At 35.5% G+C, this 23,071-nt stretch overlaps 1 non-coding gene across 1 annotated transcript; it reads left to right on the forward strand.

Annotated features, from left to right (window-relative positions):
• Nucleotides 1–1,017: 1,017 nt before the first annotated feature.
• On the forward strand, nt 1,018–1,094 carry TRNAC-GCA (transfer RNA cysteine (anticodon GCA)). The gene has a single exon. It is a non-coding gene; the product is annotated as a tRNA-Cys (tRNA).
• Nucleotides 1,095–23,071: the final 21,977 nt, after the last annotated feature.

The following is a 23,071-nucleotide window of genomic DNA, read 5'->3' on the forward strand; positions in this document are numbered from 1 at the left end:
GGTACAATCTTTGGATTAAACGTAATCAGATACTTTGTGTGGGGAGTAAGGTGAAATGAAAACCGAGAAGGAAGAACAGGGAGAGGCAGAAACTCTCAATTTGTTGCTAAAGTAGAAAATAAGAGGCAGGAGAGAAGACAAGAAAAGCAAAGAGAGAAGCATTACCTACAACATGAGGTCCGTTGCATTGTTTCAGCTAAAGAAAAAGAATTGGCAATATTCTGCAGAGTTTGTACAGAACTGAGCCTACGTGAGCCAGATGCAACCACTGGGCTTATATTACAACATGGCTCAAGTCTCGTCACGTCAAAAAATTATAGATCTTCTCCCCATATTCCATTCGTTTGCTGTTTCGGCGTATCATATGCCATTATTTGTATTTGGCATTCTTCTAATTGGAATTTACTAATATCCACCCGAAGAACAACAATTAAGGTAGTATTTAATGCTTCGGGATCACAAGTTATTAGTCATTGCCAGTTTTGGTATGGGAACTTCTAGGGTGATATGCATAGACATTTCGCTATCCCGCGCTACGAGCGTGCTAAACTAGCCCCGGCTATCGACTGATTACTTGTAGAGGATTCATATCATATCATATATCGCTAACACTGGTTTATGAATATGAAAGAAGTTAGTTCGCTGATCATCCACCGGAAGCCCGCGCTAAGAATGTCTATGAATATGACCCTTAATACATATTCATTTTTGTATGAGATCTCGCCCACCTCATTGAATATTACACGACTACCAAGAAGTAGCCAATATGTATTATTACTATTTAATACGAGAAAAATTCGTACATATTGGTAATATTCAATGAGGTGGGCGAGACCTCATACAAAAATGAATATGTGATGTATTAACTGTTAGCAGTCGTCACAAACTGATGTTGAATATGGCCACAAAGTCATTTAAATATGCGCTCCTGCATATACGACGTGTATCGTCTCAAATGCAGGTAGTAAGGCCGTAAAAAGCATTACGAGAGGGGTTCGGCCGGCGCAGTGGATCGTGGCCCGGCATAGCTCAGTTGGAAAGAGCGCTCAGCGTGCAGAGCTGAGAGGTCCTGGGTTCGATTCCCGGTGCCGGTACGAATTTTTCTCGTATTAAATAGTAATGACCCTTAATGTTGTAGTAATGGATTTGAGTTCTTCGTACACATTGTCGTTGTTTTTTTTATTGGGTTACTTTACGACGATGCATCAACATCTCAGGTTATTTAGCGTCTGAATGAAATGAAAGTAATAATGCCGATGAAATGAGTCCGGGGTCCAGCACCGAAAGTTACCCCGCATTTCCTCGTATTGGGTTGAGGGAAAACCCCGCAAAACCTCAATCAGGTAACTTGTCCCGGCCGGGATTCGAACCCGGGTCACCTGGTTTCGCTACCAGACGCGCTGACCGTTACTCTACAGGTGTTGACACATTGTCGTTGTCAATGGGCTATCTTAGGAGGAGGGTCTTAATATTTAGCTGAGAAAATTTTCAAATAAGGTCCTTGATTGAGCGTTATACAAGGTCTACCAAAAGAGTATACATATATAGCCTACATACTGTACAGTAGTGGCAAAAAAACTGGACCGACGGAATAATCAAAGTCCCCGAAATGAGCCACTGCGCATGCCACGCCCTCATTCACAAGATAGGGAGTAATCTATTGAAATTGTTGTAGTTTCGACTGCTGACGTAGCCCATTTCGAAAGCCATTAGAAAATAAGCTGGTAAAATTCATGTTCTGGGAATAATAAGGTAATTAAGTAGTAAAATATAGCTGCAATCGAAAAGTATAGGGAATAAATTTGAATAAGGAACAAAAAAATGTTTCCTTCCCAGGCAGGATTCGAATCACTAAAGTCCTAGTTACCAGTCTATCGTGCTGTCACTGTGAACAAGGCTCTGAAATCAACTACAAGGGTCGGTCCGGTTTTTTTGCCACTACTGCACATAGTGTTCTGCCAAATGACAGGTCTTTCACTGCGAACCCAGCATTTTCAAATCTTTCCAATTTTCTGCCCTCCTCTTACAGTAGTCTCCGCATATGATCCATAAATATATATATATATATATATATATATATATATATATATATATATATATATATATATATTTATTAATGTCGCCTATCATCTGATATTTTCTTTTGCCAGAACTCTTCTCGCATTCATTATTCCTTTTCCAAATCATTCTTCTCAGCCAATGAACCAACCATTTCTTTTTTTCTTCCTGATCAGTTTCAGCATAATTCTTTCCTTCCTCTTTCTAGCACAGCTTCATTTCTTATTTTGTCTATCCATTTCACACGCTCCATTCTTCTGCATATCCACATTTCAAATGTTTCTAGTCTCTTCTCTTCACTTCGTCGTAATTGCCATGTTTATGCTCCATATGATGCCACACTCTACACAAAGCACTTCACTGGTCTCTTCCTTAGTTATTTCTCCAGAGGTCCGCAGAAGATGCTCCTTGTTCTATTAAAAGCTTCCTTTGCCATTGCTATTCTCCTTTTGACTTCCTGGCAGCAGCTTATGTTACTGTTTATAGTAGGCCTACATCCCAAGTATTTGAAGCTACTCACTTTCTGTACTACCTCATTTAGTATTCGCACGTTTACCTACTTTATTTTTCTTTCGACTACCATGTCTTCGTCTTGATTGCATATAGACCTATTTTCTTTGATAGATTTGCAATATAGATTCAAGATAGATGTACAGAGGAACAGAGATTAGGGTGTTTGAGAATAAGGTTTTTAGGAAAGTATTTCGGGCTAAGAAGGATGAAATTACAGGAGAACGGAGAAAGTTATACAAAGCAGAACTGCACGCATTGTATTCTTCACCTGACATAATTAGGAACATTAAATCCAGACGTTTGAGATGGGCAGGGCATGTAGCACGTATGGGCGAATCTAGGAATGCTTATAGAGTGCTAGTTGGGATGCCGGAGGGAAAAAGACCTTTGGGGGACCGAGACGTAGATGGGAGGATAATATTAAAATAGATTTGAGGGAGGTGGGATATGATGATAGAGACTGGATTAATCTTGCACAGGATAGGGATCGATGGCGGGCTTATATGAGGGCGGCAATGAACCTCCGGGTACCTTAAAAGCCATTTGTAAGTAAGGAACTACAGAACTTAATGTGACGAACTATAAAAAGCAGCCTGTAAGCTACACTTCTAGTTTCTACGGCCGATTAGATGTGTGACAGTTTTCACATCTAATTTCTCTTAATCGGTTAGGTTGTTGATGCAGTTATCTAGGCTATAGTCAGTGGAATTAGTGATTGATTGATATATTAAATAATTCATAGCTTTCTGCCCAAGAGCAGGTCTTTCACTGTAATCCCAGAATTCTCCAATCTTTCCTATTTTCTGTCCTCCTCTTATTATTATTAGTCTCTGCATATGATCCATACATTAAAATGTCGCCTATCGTCTGATATCTCCTTCTGCCCCGAACTCTTCTCGCGTTCACCATTCCTTCCAGATCACTCAGCAGGCAGTTCCTTCTCAGCCAATGACCAACCAATTCCTTTCTCTCTTCCTGATCAGTGTCAGCATCATTCTTTCTTTACTGACTCTTTTTAGCACAGCTTCATTTCTTATTCTGTCCATTTCACACGTTTCATTCTTCATCATATCCACATTTTAAATACTTCTAATCTCTTCTCTTCATTTCATCGCAATGTCCATGTTTCTGCCCCCATACTACACCACACTCCACACAAAGCTCTTCACTAGTTTCTTCCTTGGTTCTTTCTTCAGATGTCCGCAGATGATGCTCCTTTTTCTATTAAAAGCTTTTAGTGCGAAAGTGTATGGGAGTTTCTTCCTAAGATGTTGGCTTAATTTTCGAATATTACCTCTGTTACATAAGCGAGTTTACTCGACTCCATCGTCACTGCGAAAGGATACATTACCTTTCAATGATCAGACTTACACCTTCCGGCGTTTCTACTTCCGATCCTGCCGTCATGCTTCTCCCCCGCTTCCTCCCTTCTCTCTATATTATAGCTACTAGGTTACGTCCACTTTTGACATTTCCCCTTCAAAATTTTCTAGAGCTCTTTCAGTGGAGCAGCGAAACACGGAGTGAGATAAATGGCCAACAGGGTTGGAGCTCACATATTCAGTTTCTCTCGACCCCGAACTCCCTTGCAAGGACGCGTTTTCGCGTGCCTTTTAAAGTTTCTTCTCCAATCTCTCCTTCCTCATTCATTCATTCATTCATTCATTCATTCATTCATTCGTTCATTAATTCATTCAAAGAGTATCTTGTTTCGCTGCGTAATTACCTGATATTCGCCTTACAGTTCCGGAATACCTGGAATAGAACCCAACCATATAGTCAGCCCAAACTCTGAACTGAATTCACGTCCGAGGGCAGCGTTGGGTCAGCAGGCAAATGCGCCTACAGCCTGAGATAAGCCGGTGGCCCTCAAGTGTATTATATCAGATTTGAAGCTGTTGTTTTGTGAGTATTAATAAACCCGAAAGCCAGACTTTGAGATGTAAGAAAATTAGTATATTAAGCTGTAGTAAACAAATTTCTTTTCCTCCTCAAGTATGAGATCAGAAGTAATTCCGTAGCATGGTACAGAAACTTTAAGCGTAGTGTTGCGTAGTTTAATTTTTCCTTCACTTAATTAAAGTCTAAAATTAATTTTCTGTAAATACATCGTAAGTAACGATACAGATCTCGTTTATAAGTAAACGAAAGAATTAAGAAATATTGTGCCAGCAATTTCGTTTTAAAGATCTAAGTATTTTGATTCATTTAATATGGATTAACAGCATTTTATGAAATTAGTTTCATTCGGGTAGCCATGTGCGGAAAATGAATCTGATAGCACGTGTTACTTCAGCAATTTTAAAAAAGAAATATTTGAAATGTTCTTCATTTCATACTCCAAGGACTATACTGTACCAAGTAATTTTCTTATCTTAGTAGGCGAGGGCTGGAAGCTCACATTTTCGCAGCTAAGAAAATGTTCTCTCAGAATGAAAGCGCGAAAGAAAGGAGAGAATGAGAAAATCAAGAGAATGTGTGGGAGAGGGAGAGAAAGATGAAAACTCTGCAAGATGGGAGATATGGGGATTACTTCTAGTATAAGCGCAGCAACTCAATCCTCTGCATACCATCACTGTGCCTTCCCGTACCCAAGGGCTAAAAAAAATGCGCAAGGTATATGCAAGCGGAGCAGACAACTCCTCCTCTGGGCCATGTTACTTTAAACAAGTTATATTAGTTTCCATGCTTTTTTCTTCCTCCTCGAAACCAACCAAGTGGCGACACAGGCATAGTGATGTGCAGCCATTTCTCTCTGCGAAGAAAGGGGGACGAAAGACAAGTGCCATCAAATAGCAACCAAGGACAAACCTAGGCTCCAGTTCTTGTATAAGAAATGGTATATTTTATCTCTCCTATTTGTGCTCTGCATAATCAAAATATCCTATTTTGGAAAACGGGAAGGTTGCAATGTCAAAGAAATTTCACGTAGGAAATTTAGTTTTCCTCAGATTCAGTGAACACACGCTGATATGGAAGCGTTGGACATGGATTCACTTAACCTCGGGACGATCCAGATATAGGCCTATTATTCACATACGAGATTGATCGTGGGCTGTTAGTTTGTGAAGGAAAGAAGTGGGTCGTCTGCGAGTGTTTTGAATTGCTCTTCTAATTCAAATTTAATATAGTTGCCATACATTCGTCTACTCTCATGGTCATTCATCCACTAACTAAGAAAATCATGAAATCTAACTCATTCACACTAATTTATTCATTCACATATTCATCAATTCATCCATTCATTCTCACTTGTTCACGCACTCATGCACTCACCCACTCTCACTCAAAAAATCACCCACCACTCATTTACCCTCTTCCTCATTCATTCATTCTTCTTTGTCATTTATGCTCTCGCTTATTTAACGATTAATTAATTAATTAATTCATTCATTCATTCATTCATTCATTCCATCAGTCACATATCAGTCCATTAATTCATTCTCAGGTTATTCATTCATTCATGCATTAATCGATCTATTCAGCCAATCAGTCCATTCAGTATTTCATTCTTTCATTCATTCATCCATTTATTCACATAGTAACTCGGTCATTTGGCCCTTCATTCATTAGATTATACATTTATTCATTAATTCGTTTCTTCATTCACTCATTCAATCGGTCCTCAATTCATTCGGTAATTAATTTCTTCACCCATTCACGTATTCATTCATCCATCTATTAATTCAGTCGTTCCATTCATTCATTCGGCCTTTCATTCATTGCATTCATAATTCATTTGTTCATTAATTCATTCATTTATTCATGTATTCATTCGCTCATTAATTAATAAATTCTATCCATTTATTCGTTTGTTCTCACATTAAGTCACTCATTCATTCAGTTTATCTTTAATTCATTAATTTTTCTACCCATTCATTTAGTTCTTCATCCATTCATTCGGTTCTTACATTCTTCATTCCTCCATTTTTTCGGTCTTCTCATTCTTCATTCATTCATCCACTCATTCATTCGTTCTTTCATTAATTAATAATTCATTCACTCATTCATTCATTCATTCATCCACTCGTTAATTCACTCACTCGGTCCTGTCATTCTTCATTCAATCTTCCATAAATTTGGTCCTTTCATTTTGCATTCACCCATCCATCCATTCATTCATTTGGTTCTTCCATTCTTCATACCCTCACTCACTCATTCATTCAGTTCATCTTTAATTTATTCTTTCGTTCAGTACGTAATAAAATTAATTGATTAATTAAGCCCTGCATTCGATCCTTCATTCAGTCATTAATTAATTAATTAGTTCATTTTCTTATCGATTTATTTATCTATCGGCTCATTGATGTACCTACGTTATTCACTAATTTACAAATTAATTGAATGACTCAGTTACCCGCTCATTAAGTCATATATTTCTTCACTGAAATCTGTATTAAATGAAAGGCAGAGAACAATCACAGGCTGTTTAATAGACTGACTCAACAGGCATGGAAGCAACGAACTTCAGTAAAACGTGCATGCATATTTAACGATACAATATATTTATTTATTTATTTATTTATTATTTTGCTAATAGTTGTAACATAAAATATAATATAAACAGATAAAACTTTAGCTCACCCCTGAAAGAGTAGAACCTGTGCTCAGGGGCGGATTTCTGAATTTAAATTAAGAAGTATATAATACAATTTGGCTTATGTCTACTACATAATAATATATAAATTTCAATTTTCAATTTTTCATTATTTATAAAATCCATACATAACTTCTTAAATTTAACACTAGAACTATTAAAATTTACAAGATTAGGATATTAGATATAAATTTGTTATACATTCTTGGACCTAAATTACTGCTATGATTAAATATTGTAGCAGTGTTGCATTTTGGTTCAAGCAATCTTAAAGAATTCATACCTTTTGTTTCATAACTATGAGAATACAATTCAAAATATACAAGTGCAGTTCGGAAATACTGTATATTGATTGAACCTTGTACACCACTGCAGGAGACAGTGATCCTTTTCAACCAAGTTAAAAATAAATGCGTAGGCAAGAAATAACATTTATTATGAATACGAATATGCTCTTAGTTTCTTAATTAGATGTCGAACTCAAATCGTCGTGTGATTCCCTCTGTCTTTCTTCTCCCGAAGACTTTACTAAAGCTACAATTCGAAATTTTCGAGAAGAATTGCGAGGTCGTGAATATAAATCATGGAAGACCCTTTCAGGACGGGGAAAAGGTGTTGAGATGTATAGCCAAGTAACAGCCGCCAACAGTTGGATTGCAAACAAGAAAGGACTTTCGACTAGTGAATGGATATCTAGCCCGAAAATGACAGCAAATTTAGCAGCTGTTCGTTCCGTTCCGGGCAGATCTCTCGACGGTACCCGGTGCAGACATGGCTGCCCGGAGATTGAAACTTTAGCACACGTCTTGGGATTCTGTGAACAGGGATTGCTTTTGAGGAACTCTAGACATCATCTTGTAAGATCCAAAATTGCTGCCGCATTAAGAAATAAGGGCTGGATAGTAGAAGAAGAAATCTCCTGTCTAGCTGAAAATGGGTCAACTAGACGAGTAGATATTTTAGCGTACAATGCTGACACTAAACAGGGCATCATTGTGGACCCCACGATACATTTTGAAGTAGAATGTCATCAGTCAGCCGAGGTCCACCTAGAGAAGAAGTCGATCTATGAGCCTACAGTCAACTATTTCAAGCTGAAATATGCCTTAATTCACGTTGAGGTATTCGGCTTGCTCATAGATGCTCGAGGGACTATACCAGCTTTTTTCGAAGAATTTCGACGGCAGTTTGCTCTGCCAACTTCTCTGAGGGATGACATTGTGATAATTGTGTTGAAAAAATCCTGCCAAATCCTAATTAATCACATGGTGCCACATTAATAGCAATTGTAATTTTTCACGCCCTTTTCTTTGTTTCCCTTCTTTAAAATTTAATATCTATGTTTAAATGTGTATAATAATTTTTTGAGGATATACTGAGTCCGTAAGGGCTACCCTCAATGGGGGGCAGTTTAATATTATATTAACATGGAATTATTTTTATTAATTCTCTAGACTGCAGTTCGATGAAGAATAATTCAAATGTTTTTCAGCTCAACTTTGCGGCCTTACCCTAGCCAATTACGCAAGTCACTGTAGTAAATAACATTATTTCAAGCTCAGGATCAGCCAGCATCTTCATTTATCTTTACGCTAACATTCGCAATTTCTGTAGAACGATTGTGTGTGTAAGAAAAAGTAGCCCTACCAGACAAGAAAATTTATTTGCACGAGAGGAACCATTCAGAGTGCTACACTACAGTGTTTGGCTAAGAACCAAATCACAGACCTAATAATTCAATCGGATATGTAGTCTTGAAATCTGTAGTTGGAGTACGTTCAAATATAAAGTGGTTTTATGCGGTATTTCACTTTTTTTTTTTTAAATCATTTTACAGTTAGTGTTTGTACAATGTTTCTGGGAAACAAATATACTGGAGAGGGAAAGGATTTTGTTTACGTCATGCTGCTAAAACAACTGCCTGACTGACAAAAATGAGGCAGATAGTAACAACAGGGAGGTGTGTAATCACCAGAAACTGGCTTCATGGAGTTTTCATATGCTGGGCTGTGGAAAAAAAGTAAAAAGAGGGAGGGGTGTGTAGTGGAATTGGAGGGAAGACAGAAAAATACAACGTGTATTCATGCACTTCCATGTCAAAGTGGTATAAGTTACATTATCAAGATATAAAATATTTTTAAAACATCGTAAAAATATTACAAGAATGTTTTGAAGAAATAGGTAGACTACTGATTCGTATTATAGCGTAAAAATTTCAACATGTTTTTATATTTGTGAATTATAAATATTTCAGTATTTCTATTACTTTCGTTATTTCAATCTGAAATGAAGGACTTTCTGGTAATATATTATGAGTTCTGAAGTATGGAAACACTGCAGGATGAAGATGTGTTATTTTAGAAACTGAATGGAAAAATGTCAATTTAGTTGAGTGAAGCAACGATGTTTATTCTGGCATGGGTTCCAAGATAAAGAATGTTATTCTTTCAAGTTATAACTCAACTAATGGCTTGTGCAGCAAATGCTGCAAATTAAGTTCATTAGACGTTCAAATAAAAATTTTCCAGATTTATTTTCAATGAAAAATACCAGACATTTTGAAAGTTATTTGCTTCCATAATAATGAAACATACTCCCTCTGAATGTTTTTTATGCTAAATATTTTTTCTTGAACCTATCCATCTTCAGTTTTCGAGTTTCAACGCGAAAACGCAAGCAACAATGTCAGGATGATCAGTGGGTTTTTCATGTGGGAGTAAAGCAATAGTTATTTCAGGTCATTGTGAATTGTAGGTGAAAGTTAAAAAAAAAAAGTCAGGTTTGCTATGCTTTCGAACAACAGACATAGCATCTTGTTATAGCTGCTGCATGTAGAGCTTGAAATGTAGAGGATAAACTCATTTTATCCTGCTAAGATATCTTGTTGAAATGATCGGGAGACTACAAAATTTTGTAGGCCTCTATTTTATAAGTAATAGGCTACCGTCTTTCCTTAGGAACTGTAATTTTTGCGCTCTCTCGAGCTGAAGAGAATGACGCATATAAGTATCTACATCACACCGCCATTAAGTATATGAAAAAGACCCAACCCCGCTTGATTAAAACTATAAAAATATTTGATTTTTAATAACAATATTATTATCTTACGCAAGTCTTGTAGTGCTATATAAATAAACATCATGGCATTAACTATAATAATATTTCATTTCTAATGGTAATAATGCCATCAAATCACATCAAGTTTTGTAGATTTTAATATCCAATATACAGCTGTACTCAGAAAATTACACACCGTAGAATCAGACCTGTAAATTATTTTTATTAAGTCTTGAAATTTTTAATAACCAACTGAATTTGAGCTCTAAATATGTCAGCCATCCTGCAGGTCATGGCCTTTATGTAATAGCCTATTGTTTATTGTAGTGTGTGTTTTGTTTTATTTTGAAATGCAATTAGTTCTCAAAACTGACGAAAGGTGGATTTGGAAAATATGAAAATTATGTAGGAAAACTAACGCTTCACTGAAAGCTACTATTTTTTCTGAAAATCCTTGGATGCCAAGCTTCAAAATGACGGGCCATTCATTAAAGTCCTTTCAGCCGTTTTCCCGTAATTTACATTACCAGTTCAAATTATATACATAGATGACACAGTATTTATTTCAAGTTCTAACTCAATGGCATTGTAATTCTATTTAACGACTTTGAGAACGAAATAAATCGCACAACATTCTTTCTATTAAGTCCTATCTAGTTATCAAGTTTGTAATTATGTCTAATATTTTCTGTGGAGAAAAGAAACTGAGCTTTCTTATCCTTCAAAATAAAAACGTCTGTAGGTCTATGTCGTCCTATAATTAATATTCTTTATAATCACTTCTTCGATGTCGCTTTCAGAGCTGTAGAGACTATTTATAGATGTACACAACAAGATAATACACAATCTACTGGAGATCGAGTATCGATTGCTTTGGTCCTTAAGTAGGCTAATTGAGTTGACGATGGTTGAATATCTTGCAGATTACGTTACTAGATGCGTTCTACTTGTGAATGTACAGACCCAGAAACAAAATTTGGGCCACCTGAATTTTCTAGTTCCAGTTATAACATCCTGAATGCACACCGAGCATCCGCAGTATGTTGTAACTGGAACTTGCAAAATTCAGGTGACCCAATTTTTTTTTCTGGGACTATACAACGTTGAAATAAATACTGAATCCCAGTAATTGCGTGAAACGATTATTGTGATATTTAAATGTTAAGACCAGCGGTGACCAAACTGGGTATCGTGATTACATCGTGTAATCAAAGACATTCATACTGGAACAGGGAGTTTCCTGTACATTGCTCTCTGTCTCGCTCACGTACTGAAGGTAGGCAGTGTCGGTACTATGTCGCTCTATAAGCCCTCTGTCTCTAGCAGAAACAGAAGGTTTCGTACAGAATGGGGAGAGGAATTTATTCGCTGTTCTGTCGGAGAAAATGTAATAAATTATGTTGCTTTGCTCAACGGTTCAATTAGTAATAGTATATAGAAGAGACATTACAGGGCATTACGCTGAATACACAGGCATAATGGGTACTATTATTATTATTATTTATTATTATTATTTATCAGCAAGTGTTACCATAGTTTTTACATACGTGCCTGAATATATAGGCCTACATCTTCCCTTGAAGTATAAAATAATTACTAGACTACGCTATATCTCCAAATTTAATTTGTTTAATCTTATTGATTTAATAATAATAATAATAATAATAATAATAATTATAATAATAATAATAATAATAACAACAACAACACTGATAGCATTATCAGTAGCAGCAGTAATAATAATAATAATAATAATAATAATAATAATAATAATAATAATAATAATAATATAGAGAAACTGATTGAATATTACGTGCTAGTGTAGTAATGAAACCAGTTATTAAACTCCGAGAACTGAAATCAGCCATAAATCATTGCCATGAAGAGAAATATGACATAAATAAAATTAAGGAAGCCAGCTATCTAGTGGCGAACGAAATAGCTCGTTCTCTTAAGCCTTCCAACGGAGAAGATTTTTTAAAAGCGTAATGATTAAGGTGGCTGAAATAATTTGTCCAATGAACGTTGTTAATTAATTTTGAAAAACTGCGCTTTCTCTACTAAATATCCTGAAGAGAATTCAGGAGATTTCTGAATGTGTTCATGAGGAATATTAAAAAAAAAAGCAAGAAAGTTTATATATAATTTTATTGGCTTTTGATGACAGTAGTGACATTACTGATACAGCAAAGCTTGCGATTTTTATTAGCGGGTTGATGAAGAATTCAATGTTAGTGCACGAACCACCACTGGTTGTAGTTTTCATGCCAAGTACCACTCCACCGTCCCTTTAGTTCATAGACTGTCTCTCGCGTGTAATCACTGCCGTTCGAGTTTTGGTCACCGCTGGTTAAGACATTGGTTCTAATTTGTAAGAACTCTGAATATGACAGAGTGAAATAAATTTAATGAAATTTGTGTGTTGTATTATCCATGATTATATCTCCTTCATTTCTTCATATAAACAATATATTTACAACTATTTACAACGTATTTACTGTTTCTCATCTGAATTGGTTTATTAGAAAGTCGTTAATACGGGTTTATGATAACAGAAATAGGAAATATAATTCATGCGAATAAATAGCTCTACCTCTCTAGGAAACACCGTATCACGGGTTGAGTCTGATTTTACTTTTCCTGTTTTGGATTTGAAATTAGATCATTTTTTTGCACTTTTACAAACTTGTTTATCTGCCTGCTCACCATGATCATATAATTTTCTTTTTTCCGTTGATAATATGCGTTCATGTAATCGTTCCTCGACTTCTTGTTAGCTTCCATATAGCAACATGAGTATCATCAAGACTATTACATTTGCATGCATGGTAGGTTCGTTAATTTTTAGAGAGGTTAGTTCATTTTATTAATGCACAAGAAATTACATTCAAAGGACTGTGACGTAATTCGTTTTCCTTGTTAATTAAGTAACGTCAGATGTTGAAACTTATATACCTTTTTCACCATTTGACCCTCGAACATACACGTTTCATGTTGAAACATAAGTATTTTAAGGGTATTTATACACGCTTTAATATCTATGGTCATATCACGTGTATAGGATCTTTGAGTAGACCCTACATCAGTAGGCCGTGGACTACTGTTTAGCAGAAATAAGAAGCTCGTACCAAAACTGTTAAGTTGTGTGAGACTTGCCTATGTATCTACCGAATGAACAGTAGTGACTGAGTGCTCAACGTCAACAAACCAGCAAAACAAACATGCACAGTCGAGTTGTACCAAGAAGTACATTTAGGTCAGTATACAGAGTATGCAACATATTTTTGTTTTACTAAAGTAAAATTATTTCATTGCAACAAAAAATGTGTATTACAAAAAAACCTATGCCCAATGGAAATAAATTTTAAACATATATGAAATCGACGGAAAAGATACCACGTGAATCTCCATTTCTTTTCCATTTAACAGGAGAAAAAGTTAAATTTTGTTGTTCAGTGTTATTTGTATGTAATAATTTAATTGTACTTTCTTTTATTTCAAATGTAAGTACGTATACATATACAATATTACAGTTACATCTATCAGTTCTTTTTTATCGGCGTAAAATTTATATTCCTTGCTATTTTATTATTTTTCCATATTTCCTATAAGTTACATTTATTTTCAATTTCTTTTGTTCACCATTGGCCTTACTCCGTGTTTTTTACCATATTATGTCATAGTACGTCATAAAACACAGGACAGGTAAGGTCAAAGGGGAATAATGAAGTGTTGGAGCCAGTACTGTGGATGGTCCTCGGCATAGCTCAGTTGGTAAGAGCACTAAACGAGTAGAGCTGAAGACTTGGGTTCAATCCCCAGTTGCAGAGCGAAAATTTTCTCCTAAAATAACATATATTGTTCTGAGTACAGGTAAATCATATAGTACAGTACGATTATTTAGTCCTGACAGTCGCCGGCGATGTGCGTCTGGGTCAGGCGAGTCCATTTAGTTACACCAAGGGGAGTTTGGGTTAGTCACTCGCTTGCCTTCGGAGCGATCGGATGTCATGCGTGCGGTAGAGCTGTATGTTTCTAGTACAATTAAGCTGTACTGCATTCCTTTACCGACCGCTCGCCCTTATCTCTACTTCGGAGCTCTCCCCACTACTCCTATTACTTCCCCTCTTTCGCGTCGCTGAGCTTTCAGGACTAAATAGTCGGTCTGCACAGCACGTGACAATCTACCATCACAAATTTCAAAGATTTGACTTGTACTTTAGCTTGCTCTGTAATGGTAGCCTTTGCGATGAAAGGTGACCTGGTTGACATTCATGAATCCGATGCTGACAGGTGTGCCATATTGTCACCCTGATGAAGCCAAGTCTCACACATATACAAGTAGTCTGATAATGATTTAATTTCAATTTATTATCTGTCATTGCACGAATATTTAAAAATATAAGGCCTAATACAAATTTACAACTTAAGTTTCACTTCTACTGAGTGTTACGGTGATAATAAATAGAGCCCGGATTTATATGCACTGAAAGTTAATATTTTTAGTCTATATAGTAGTTTATAAACATATAAGCCATGATTCCACTCCGTTTAGTTGCAATTTTATCAATCAATATTGTTTCCCTTTGGTACTGTTAACTGTCTTTAATCCTCTTAACAGTCACTTATAAATCAGGCGCGGTTTACAAGATGAACTATGTAGTCCTATGTAGTAAGTTCTCTATTGTACAGTTCGGAATCTTGTGAACCACCTTTAAATTTCCTTTTGACCGACGTCACGCTCACTCAACCAAAAATCGGTTCATTCTTAACTTTTATTAATGATTAATTTCATTAAAAGGTTTAGAGCTAAAATTCAAACACACTGTATAGTAATGATAGGCTACCAAAACATAATTTGAACTTCCTACGAAAGTAAAAGTGACCAAATAATCTTTTATTTTTTTTTTTTTAATGAAGAGGCGTTACTGAACTTTAGTTTTTCTCCTCGTAGTTTTGAATTTCTTTGCGGAGACTTGTTACAGTCATCCTCTGAGGGTGACGTATGGTCTGGTAGTTGCTATGTACGGTAAATATTTGAATAGCGGCCAAATTACAGCACAGAGGAGCGGATATGGCTGCGGTACTGTGTAATTGTCCACCCATCAAGCAATTTATATGCTGCTGTGTGTTCCCTCTACACACATAATAATACACACATACATGCATACATACAGAAAATAAAATTCTCTTATGTACAGAGAACGCATAGCTCTATTTAAAGCCTGGCCCGCTAAAATATTTAATTCAGTGTTTAAATTGTTCTGAAAAATTTCAGTACTCTTACCGTAAATATAGGCCTATGTATTTAGACTATGTATGGTAATGTTACTTACTTAAGAAATAGGCCTATTTTGTATATGGGTTCATGCTAATATATACAGGGGCATAATTTTATTTTTACTAACATTTCTAATATTAACCTGGCCATATCTTTGGATTAACGGTTGAGAACCGGAAACACCATTTGCTACCCTCTTCCACGACTGGAGTTCGATGATACTGGCGTAAAATACAAACAAATTACTTTAGGAGGGAAGAAAAGTAGTTCATCCATTTACGTAAACTAGGAAATATCACGATTTTGAGTTTGATAATTTTCATTAGGTTTTTGTTTAATCAAAATACAGTACAGTATTTACAATAAGTGTTTTTACTCACGAACTGAGTTATCCATGCGGACGTATTCATTATGCAGTGGATATTATACTGTCTACAGCACATTAACGTACAATTTAGAGAATGAAGTTAAATTGAAAAATAATCATAATATGGATATTTAAACACATTTTTGAAAATGATGGTTTCAGTTCTTTTGTGCATATTATCGCATTATAGACTATTGTACCTAATTCCAATTACCAGTTTCGTCCTTCGTGCTAGTAACTAATGTTGAAATAATTCTGTACCTACGTTATAAAAGTACGGTACTATAAATTCAATCTTCACTTCTGCCCGATCCAAAAAGATAAAATTACTCAGACATGCTATCTACTGTCCGTCCAAGTGGTTTTGTCACAGGGTCGTAAAAAGAGGGAAAATCACGTGACAGTTAATTACTTAACGAGTCTCTTTTATTTAAGTTATTTTAAATAGTTGAATAATATTACGTAGACGTCCAATTGCTAACAGAAATTAATGTTTTCAGAAAAGAGCTAAGACAGCCCACCTATTAGCCTTTACAGAGGGGCGAGCAGAAGCGGGTGGGGGAAATAGGGATGCGACGTAGCAAACGGACGATAGTACCTGTGCGAAAATCTCTTTCGTCACTGGAAAAAGCGAACACATTTCTGGAACATACTATACTCACTAACTCAGTAATGTTAACTATGACCGTAAGGCGACTTTGACTTCATTGGAATTTTACTAGTAGAGGGGATGGGAGTGAAGTACATTAAAAAACCCAGGTACAATAAAAATTGAAGTAAAAATAAAATGATGTCCCTGTACAACTAGCCTGTATTCAGAAGAACAAAATTATAGTCTACCGAGCAACAGGACCTTTACATAGTTCTTTAATTCCTTGAAGCCAACCGGAGTTCGAAGAAGAACAAATTCTGTAACATTTGTGTGATAGGTTTCCTTATAGTACTTCCACTTTTCCTGCAATTTAAAATTCCATTATTGTTCCATTAACGCGGCATTATTATTTCATCGCGTCTGATGAAATATAATAGTTCTGTAATTGTACTGTATATTGTATAATATAAACCATTTATCTTGTGAACAAACTTGCGCGTAAGGGAAAGAAGAAAGTGAACTGGAAAGGCTCCATTTCAATAGCGCGGATAGTTGTCGTGTAAATTTAATTTTAAAACCACTAATTTCAAGCCACTGAACGATGCGAGCAGATTACAACGTCGTAGCGACAGAGAAAGGCTCGCGTACAGAGACAAACCCGAGTTGGTTGAACTCTTACATAAGTTTATGTATTATGAAAAGAAAGAGGTCTGTTTTTTCTTATTCCGTAACTATTGCGAGTAGGATCGTGATTTTTGTCCATATCGATAAAATATCGAATAAAGAATAATTTATCCCTCTGGCGTATTTCAGTAGCGCGGGCGGTTTTCGTATAAATTTAATTTAAAAGCTACTAATTTCAAGCCACTGAACGATGCAACACATTGCAACGTTGTAGTCAGAGAGGGAGGTAGCGTAGTGTGACAGACCTGAGTTCTTTGACCCCTTACATCAGCATTACCAGAAGAAAGACGAATATGTTAGCGGTGATGTTTCCAGACTGCTGAAACTTCCAACTAAGTTTCTAATTAATCGTGCATTTAATCACAAAACGTAATAGCCTATAGTTTTATATCCTTTAAGTGTACCCTATCGTCCCTTTCAATCTGCAGGGTTATTTCACTTCCACCCTGTATACTTAATGGCTTTTAAGGAACCCGGAGGTTCATTGCCGCTCTCACATAAGCCTGCCATTAGTCCCTATCCTGAGCAAGATTAATCCAGTCTCTACCATCATATCACAACTCCCTCAAATCCATTGTAATATTATCTTCCCATCTACGTCTGGCCTCCCCAAAGGACTTTTTCCCGCCGGCCTCCCAACTAACACTCTTTATGCATTTCTGGATTCGCCCATACGTGCTACATGCCCTGCCTATCTCAAACGTCTGTATTTAATGTTCCTAATTATGTCAGGTGAAGAATACAATGCGTGTAGTTCTGCGTTGTGTAACTTTCTCCATTTTCCTGTAACTTCATCCCTCTTAGCCCCAAATATTTTCCTAAGAACCTTATTCTCAAACACCCTTAATCTCTGTTCCTCTCTCAAAGTGAGAGTCCAAGTTTCACTCTGTATACGTAATTTAATGTTTAAGAAAATGACACTGGATGTGTTATGAATTTATTAAATTAACTTACATTTAGGGCCTACATTATTATACACCAGAACAATTTGTATTTAGGCTGTTTTCGAAACAATGCACGTAGTCGCCCGAGAGTGAACTGCGCGCGTCAACGTAGGACATATAGGTCTACTTTTAATAAATCAAACAAAAATGTGAACAATGGATCTAAGACGCAGATAGTTATTTTTATGGAATACTCCGTCCATTGTTCCAAACAATGTGGGTTGTTTACAGTACAGTATCTAAACGCTCGAGCGAAGTTTACAAGAACCTGTGTTAGGGAAAAAAGAACTGTGATTACTTCCAAAACTATTGAAAATCGGACACATGTATATATTAACTTTTTTTTCTTCACAATGATATTAGAAATCAGTTCTTAGAATATTGCATGATCGTGAATCACTCTGTTTAAGCTTATAGACCTAATAATGGAAGTTGTAGTTCAAGTAAAATACAAATAACAGAACTTTATTGATGAACATTCTGTGGTTTCAAGTAGGGTTATTTAAATTTGAAATTACAAATGAGAACTAGAGGAAAAAAAAAAAAGAAGCATCAACTTTTTTTTTTTTTGCTACAAAAATTAATGAGTTGTTTACCTATAACTCTTGGCAAAATGTGCATAGGATATGCTGTCTAATGGACATTAATAACATGAATGCCACTTAATTGAATGTAAATTATTTAAAGGAATGATGTCCAGTGGAAAACCAGGGATAATCAATATGGGGTCAAGGAGAAAGGGGGAGACATTGTTTGAAAATAAATTATAAGATGTTCTTCAGTTTTTTCTTTAAAAAGTCTATCTTCGACCTACGATCTGCGAAAATGTGTAACACTTTGTGTAAGATGAAATTCCCGAAGTGTATTATAGGGGCAGCACTATCGCTTTCTTTATTGCATCAGGCGATAGATGAAAGTTTCCAAATGAAATTTGCAGGCATATACAAGGAAATGATAGGCCTTTGTGCATCTATTATCAGGCAGGACATCTCTCTTGACGATATGTGTCACAGAAACAACAATTCTTTGTATGCATCTGAAGTCTGATTAGTAATATGTAGCTAATCGGCGATGTATGCAATGGAGGGGGGAAAGAAACTGGCCACCCTACTCCATTATCTCCTGGCTTAGTTGCCTCATAAGTGGTGTCTTTTTGCTATCACTTATGAGGTTCAGACCTGTCTTCGGACAGTTGACTAAACAATAACATACAAGGAAAGGATTACGTCATACACTGATAAGATAACAGTCGAACGTGCAAGTGTCTTTGTGATAGTTGAAACTGATAACTTTTACAAGATTCAGTATTGCTATTTTATGAAAGAAAAAAAAATCTCAAGAAAAATATATATGTGACAAGAGAATAACGAAAGTAAAAAAGTGAACCAGTAAATGAAAACCCTCTAAGAAGAGTGAAAAAGAACATGAGAGAAAATGTAGACAACGAAAAAAAATGAATTACAGTTTTACAAAATGTAGCCTAGTAGCTATAAATTGATTATCATTTAAGGAATTATGTCTCCAATTTAAAACTTCATACTTAATCCTAGTTATTACGGAAATAAAGAATGGGAAAGTATGTTCCCTATCGAAACTATACTTTTCTGAGCGAAAATCCGTAAATACTTCGTATTCTCTCAGAAATTGTTCTTGTCACAAATAAGAATTCGATTCAGGGTTCACAAAAATATTTATGCCTAGTTCTTAAGTGGCTTCAATTTCTTATGATATAAATAAACCAGAATTATAACAGTGAATTCTGATGATGGGATACTTATTTATATTTCGAGCTTGGCACCTTTTCCGAGCATCGTTGTTACATTCCGATCTTTTACTTAAAGAAAGAATTTTATATTTTCTGCAGTTTTTAAGCTAGAAACTTACTGTTTGTATACAGCAACATGTTGTTATTAGTATTTTCGCCTCAAAATTTAATTGGCACAGTTTAATAATTTTTTAGTTTTTTTTTTGTAATCTTTCAAAAATGTTTTGACTTTTTCCAAATGTATCTATTCCCACAAAATATAAGTTACAGGTCTTATAATTTGTATATCTTTAACATGCATATAATTTAATAACAGTTAGCCTAAGTAACTTTAATTTTGAATTTATGAGTGACCTGAAAAAATTTAATGCAGTTTAAAAATTTTAATTCATGTAGAATCCACATAGTAGGCTATATTTTATTCTTAAATTCTGGAAACAATTTTATGCCTCTTTATACAAAAACAATCTCTGTATTTCTTTTAAATAATGCTTTCCAGAACATGCAGTAAAAATGTCAACTTACTGCAATGAAATTTGTTGGAGCCTGAGTATTTCTATGTAAATGTAATAAAAATACAAGTGTGGAAAAATGACTTTAAAATGTCGATTTTACGTCATGAAAGGTGTTTGTAATCGTGAAATAAATAATTAACCATTAATTTTAAGGATGATTTTGTTATTAAAATTTGGCAAATATTGAAATGAAAGGTTGATAACACAATGAATTCTGATATGATGTTTATATTTTGAACTCAGCATCTCTTTCGAGCATTGTTATTATCTTCTATCCATTTGTAGACCTTTCCTTTAACCGAAATTTATCCTAGCATAACTTCATTCAGTTTATACCATATAATGTACGGCAATTCTTAAACATTGGAGAGATGAAGTGAATGCTTTCACCTTTATCATCTTCTTTTCGAGGTATTTCACAGAGAGCTTTTCGTGGTAATGTTAGAAGTTGAACTTTTCCTTTCTTGAAAGGGCTTTGAAGTCAGACTACCAAACCAAAAAGAAAAAGTAACAGATGATCTTTGCTATTGCTGCTACCACATGCCATATGATTGAATGAAAAGAAAAAAATTTTCTGTCCTCATATTATGTAAAGCAAATTCTATACATTTCCGAAAATTCGAAGATAAGAATACAGGAAACCTCTGCATGTCTGTTGTGTGAGGGGGGAAACAGAGACAGTTTATATATATAGCCAGACTCAATCTAAACTGTGGAGAGGTCTGAGAAGACAGAAGGATGGTGAGCAGACTTCGGAAATTGAGACTGGAAAGTTGGGGAAATTGTCTTCAGTAGGTGAATGTGGTGGGGGATGGGGTCCTGAAAATGGGAGGGATATATAAGAGGATGGAATAGACGTTGGAGGGAAGAAGAAGAAGAATCCAAAGAAGAAGAAACGAGGAAAGTTTGTTCTCCAAATCGCAGAAACGTGCATCAGATGTAGGAAAAGAGATGGTGGGCTGATGTGTTCCTATATACATTTGCTGTTACGGAAAAACTTTGCCAATATTCCATATGAGACCTTTTTCTCCCCTCTCGGCTATACCCAGGTTGAAATTAACTTGACGTCTTTGTGCAATCTTTAGAGATTCGTGCTACGTGATAAGCATAAAAAGATAAAGCTGTGATTCAAGATCATCACAAGGCAAGACAATCTTTAGTTGGTTTTTGCATCATACCATAGACTTTAAAACACTCAACGTTTCGGAACTGTGTGTCCGTTCCATCATTAAGGAAGGTAAAAGTAGTTGGAAGCTATGGAGAATTCACAGTTTAAAACAGGGCTGGGCACATTACGTGATTCTGAGAAATGAGCGCTGTGTGCTTTAAAGAGCTGGTCTTGCGAGCTCTGTTACGTATGCATACTGTACGTCATTCAGTATCGGTGCAGTGGTGACTCTGCAGTATAATGGCGAACTTTGAAGACGGAGCTTCCGCTCATACACTAAAGCGGCCCGCTACTCCCAATGTTTTTAATGTAGGCTATCATGGGAGGAGGAGTTCTTTTTCGTAGAGAGCAGTGGATTAGCAAAGTGTTTAATTTGTCATAAAACACTCCAACTGATTAAGGAGTTCAATATCCAACGGCATTATTCTTTACAACATGCTACTGGATATGACAAATATGTTGGTAATGAACGCCATAAATTAATACAACTTAAAGAAAATGTTTCTCAGGTACATTATATTAGAGTATCTTATTTGATATTTATATTGCATTATAAGTTATTATACATTTCGTAATATATAATTTTAAATTATACAAGTATTGTGATATATCATAGTATAATATATTAAAGTTCATGATATATCATATATCATACATTATATTATATTATATTATATTATATTATATTATATTATATTATATTATATTATATTATATTATATCATACATCATATCTTATATTATATTATATTATATTATATTATATTATATTATATTATATTATATTATATTATATTATATTATATTATATTATATTATATTATATTATATTATATTATATTATATTATATTATATTATATATTAACAGGATGACAATAATGTACTTAGTGAATCGGCTATGAGAATTAGCTACAAAAATTTGCCACGAAATTGCAAATGAATTTAAAACATTCATGAAGGTGAATTCATCAAGCGATGTTTAATTATATTGGCAGATGAACTCTGTCCACAGCAAGTAGGGAAGTGGAAGCCATACGCCTGTCTCGTAGAACCGTGGTGAGAAGATTGCAGTATGTGCGTATGGGTTATGTAAATAAGCCTAATGATTTGTGTGTGTGCATAGAGCGAAGTTTATTTCATTAAATTAATAAGAGTGTTATAAAGTCTGTACTGTACAATGGATTGATGTAATATCCTTATAAACTATTATGTACTGACAGACTGAATGACAAGAACAACCGTGGAAGGTAGCTGTAATGCGAGTCCGCCACTGCGTGAGCGTTCTGCTCTGGCTTGCCTTGCGGAGCGAGAGCAGCTCTGGCCTGCTATATGGAGCCGCTCTCATGCCCGGCCCTGGTTTAAAATATAAACATGATACGAAAATTGTTTCTTAAAAGAATGCTGTTCTGTAACAAGGATACACCGACATGTAAAACGTGTCACCCAGTTTCGGGAATGAAACTAACTTACAGTTAGTATGTTGATTTGAATGTTTTATTTTTTGTATCTGTTCACAAATGGAGAGTGTG

The sequence above is a fragment of the Periplaneta americana genome, chromosome 2 (assembly GCF_040183065.1).
Source record: "Periplaneta americana isolate PAMFEO1 chromosome 2, P.americana_PAMFEO1_priV1, whole genome shotgun sequence".
In the NCBI taxonomy this organism is placed as follows: domain Eukaryota; kingdom Metazoa; phylum Arthropoda; class Insecta; order Blattodea; family Blattidae; genus Periplaneta; species Periplaneta americana.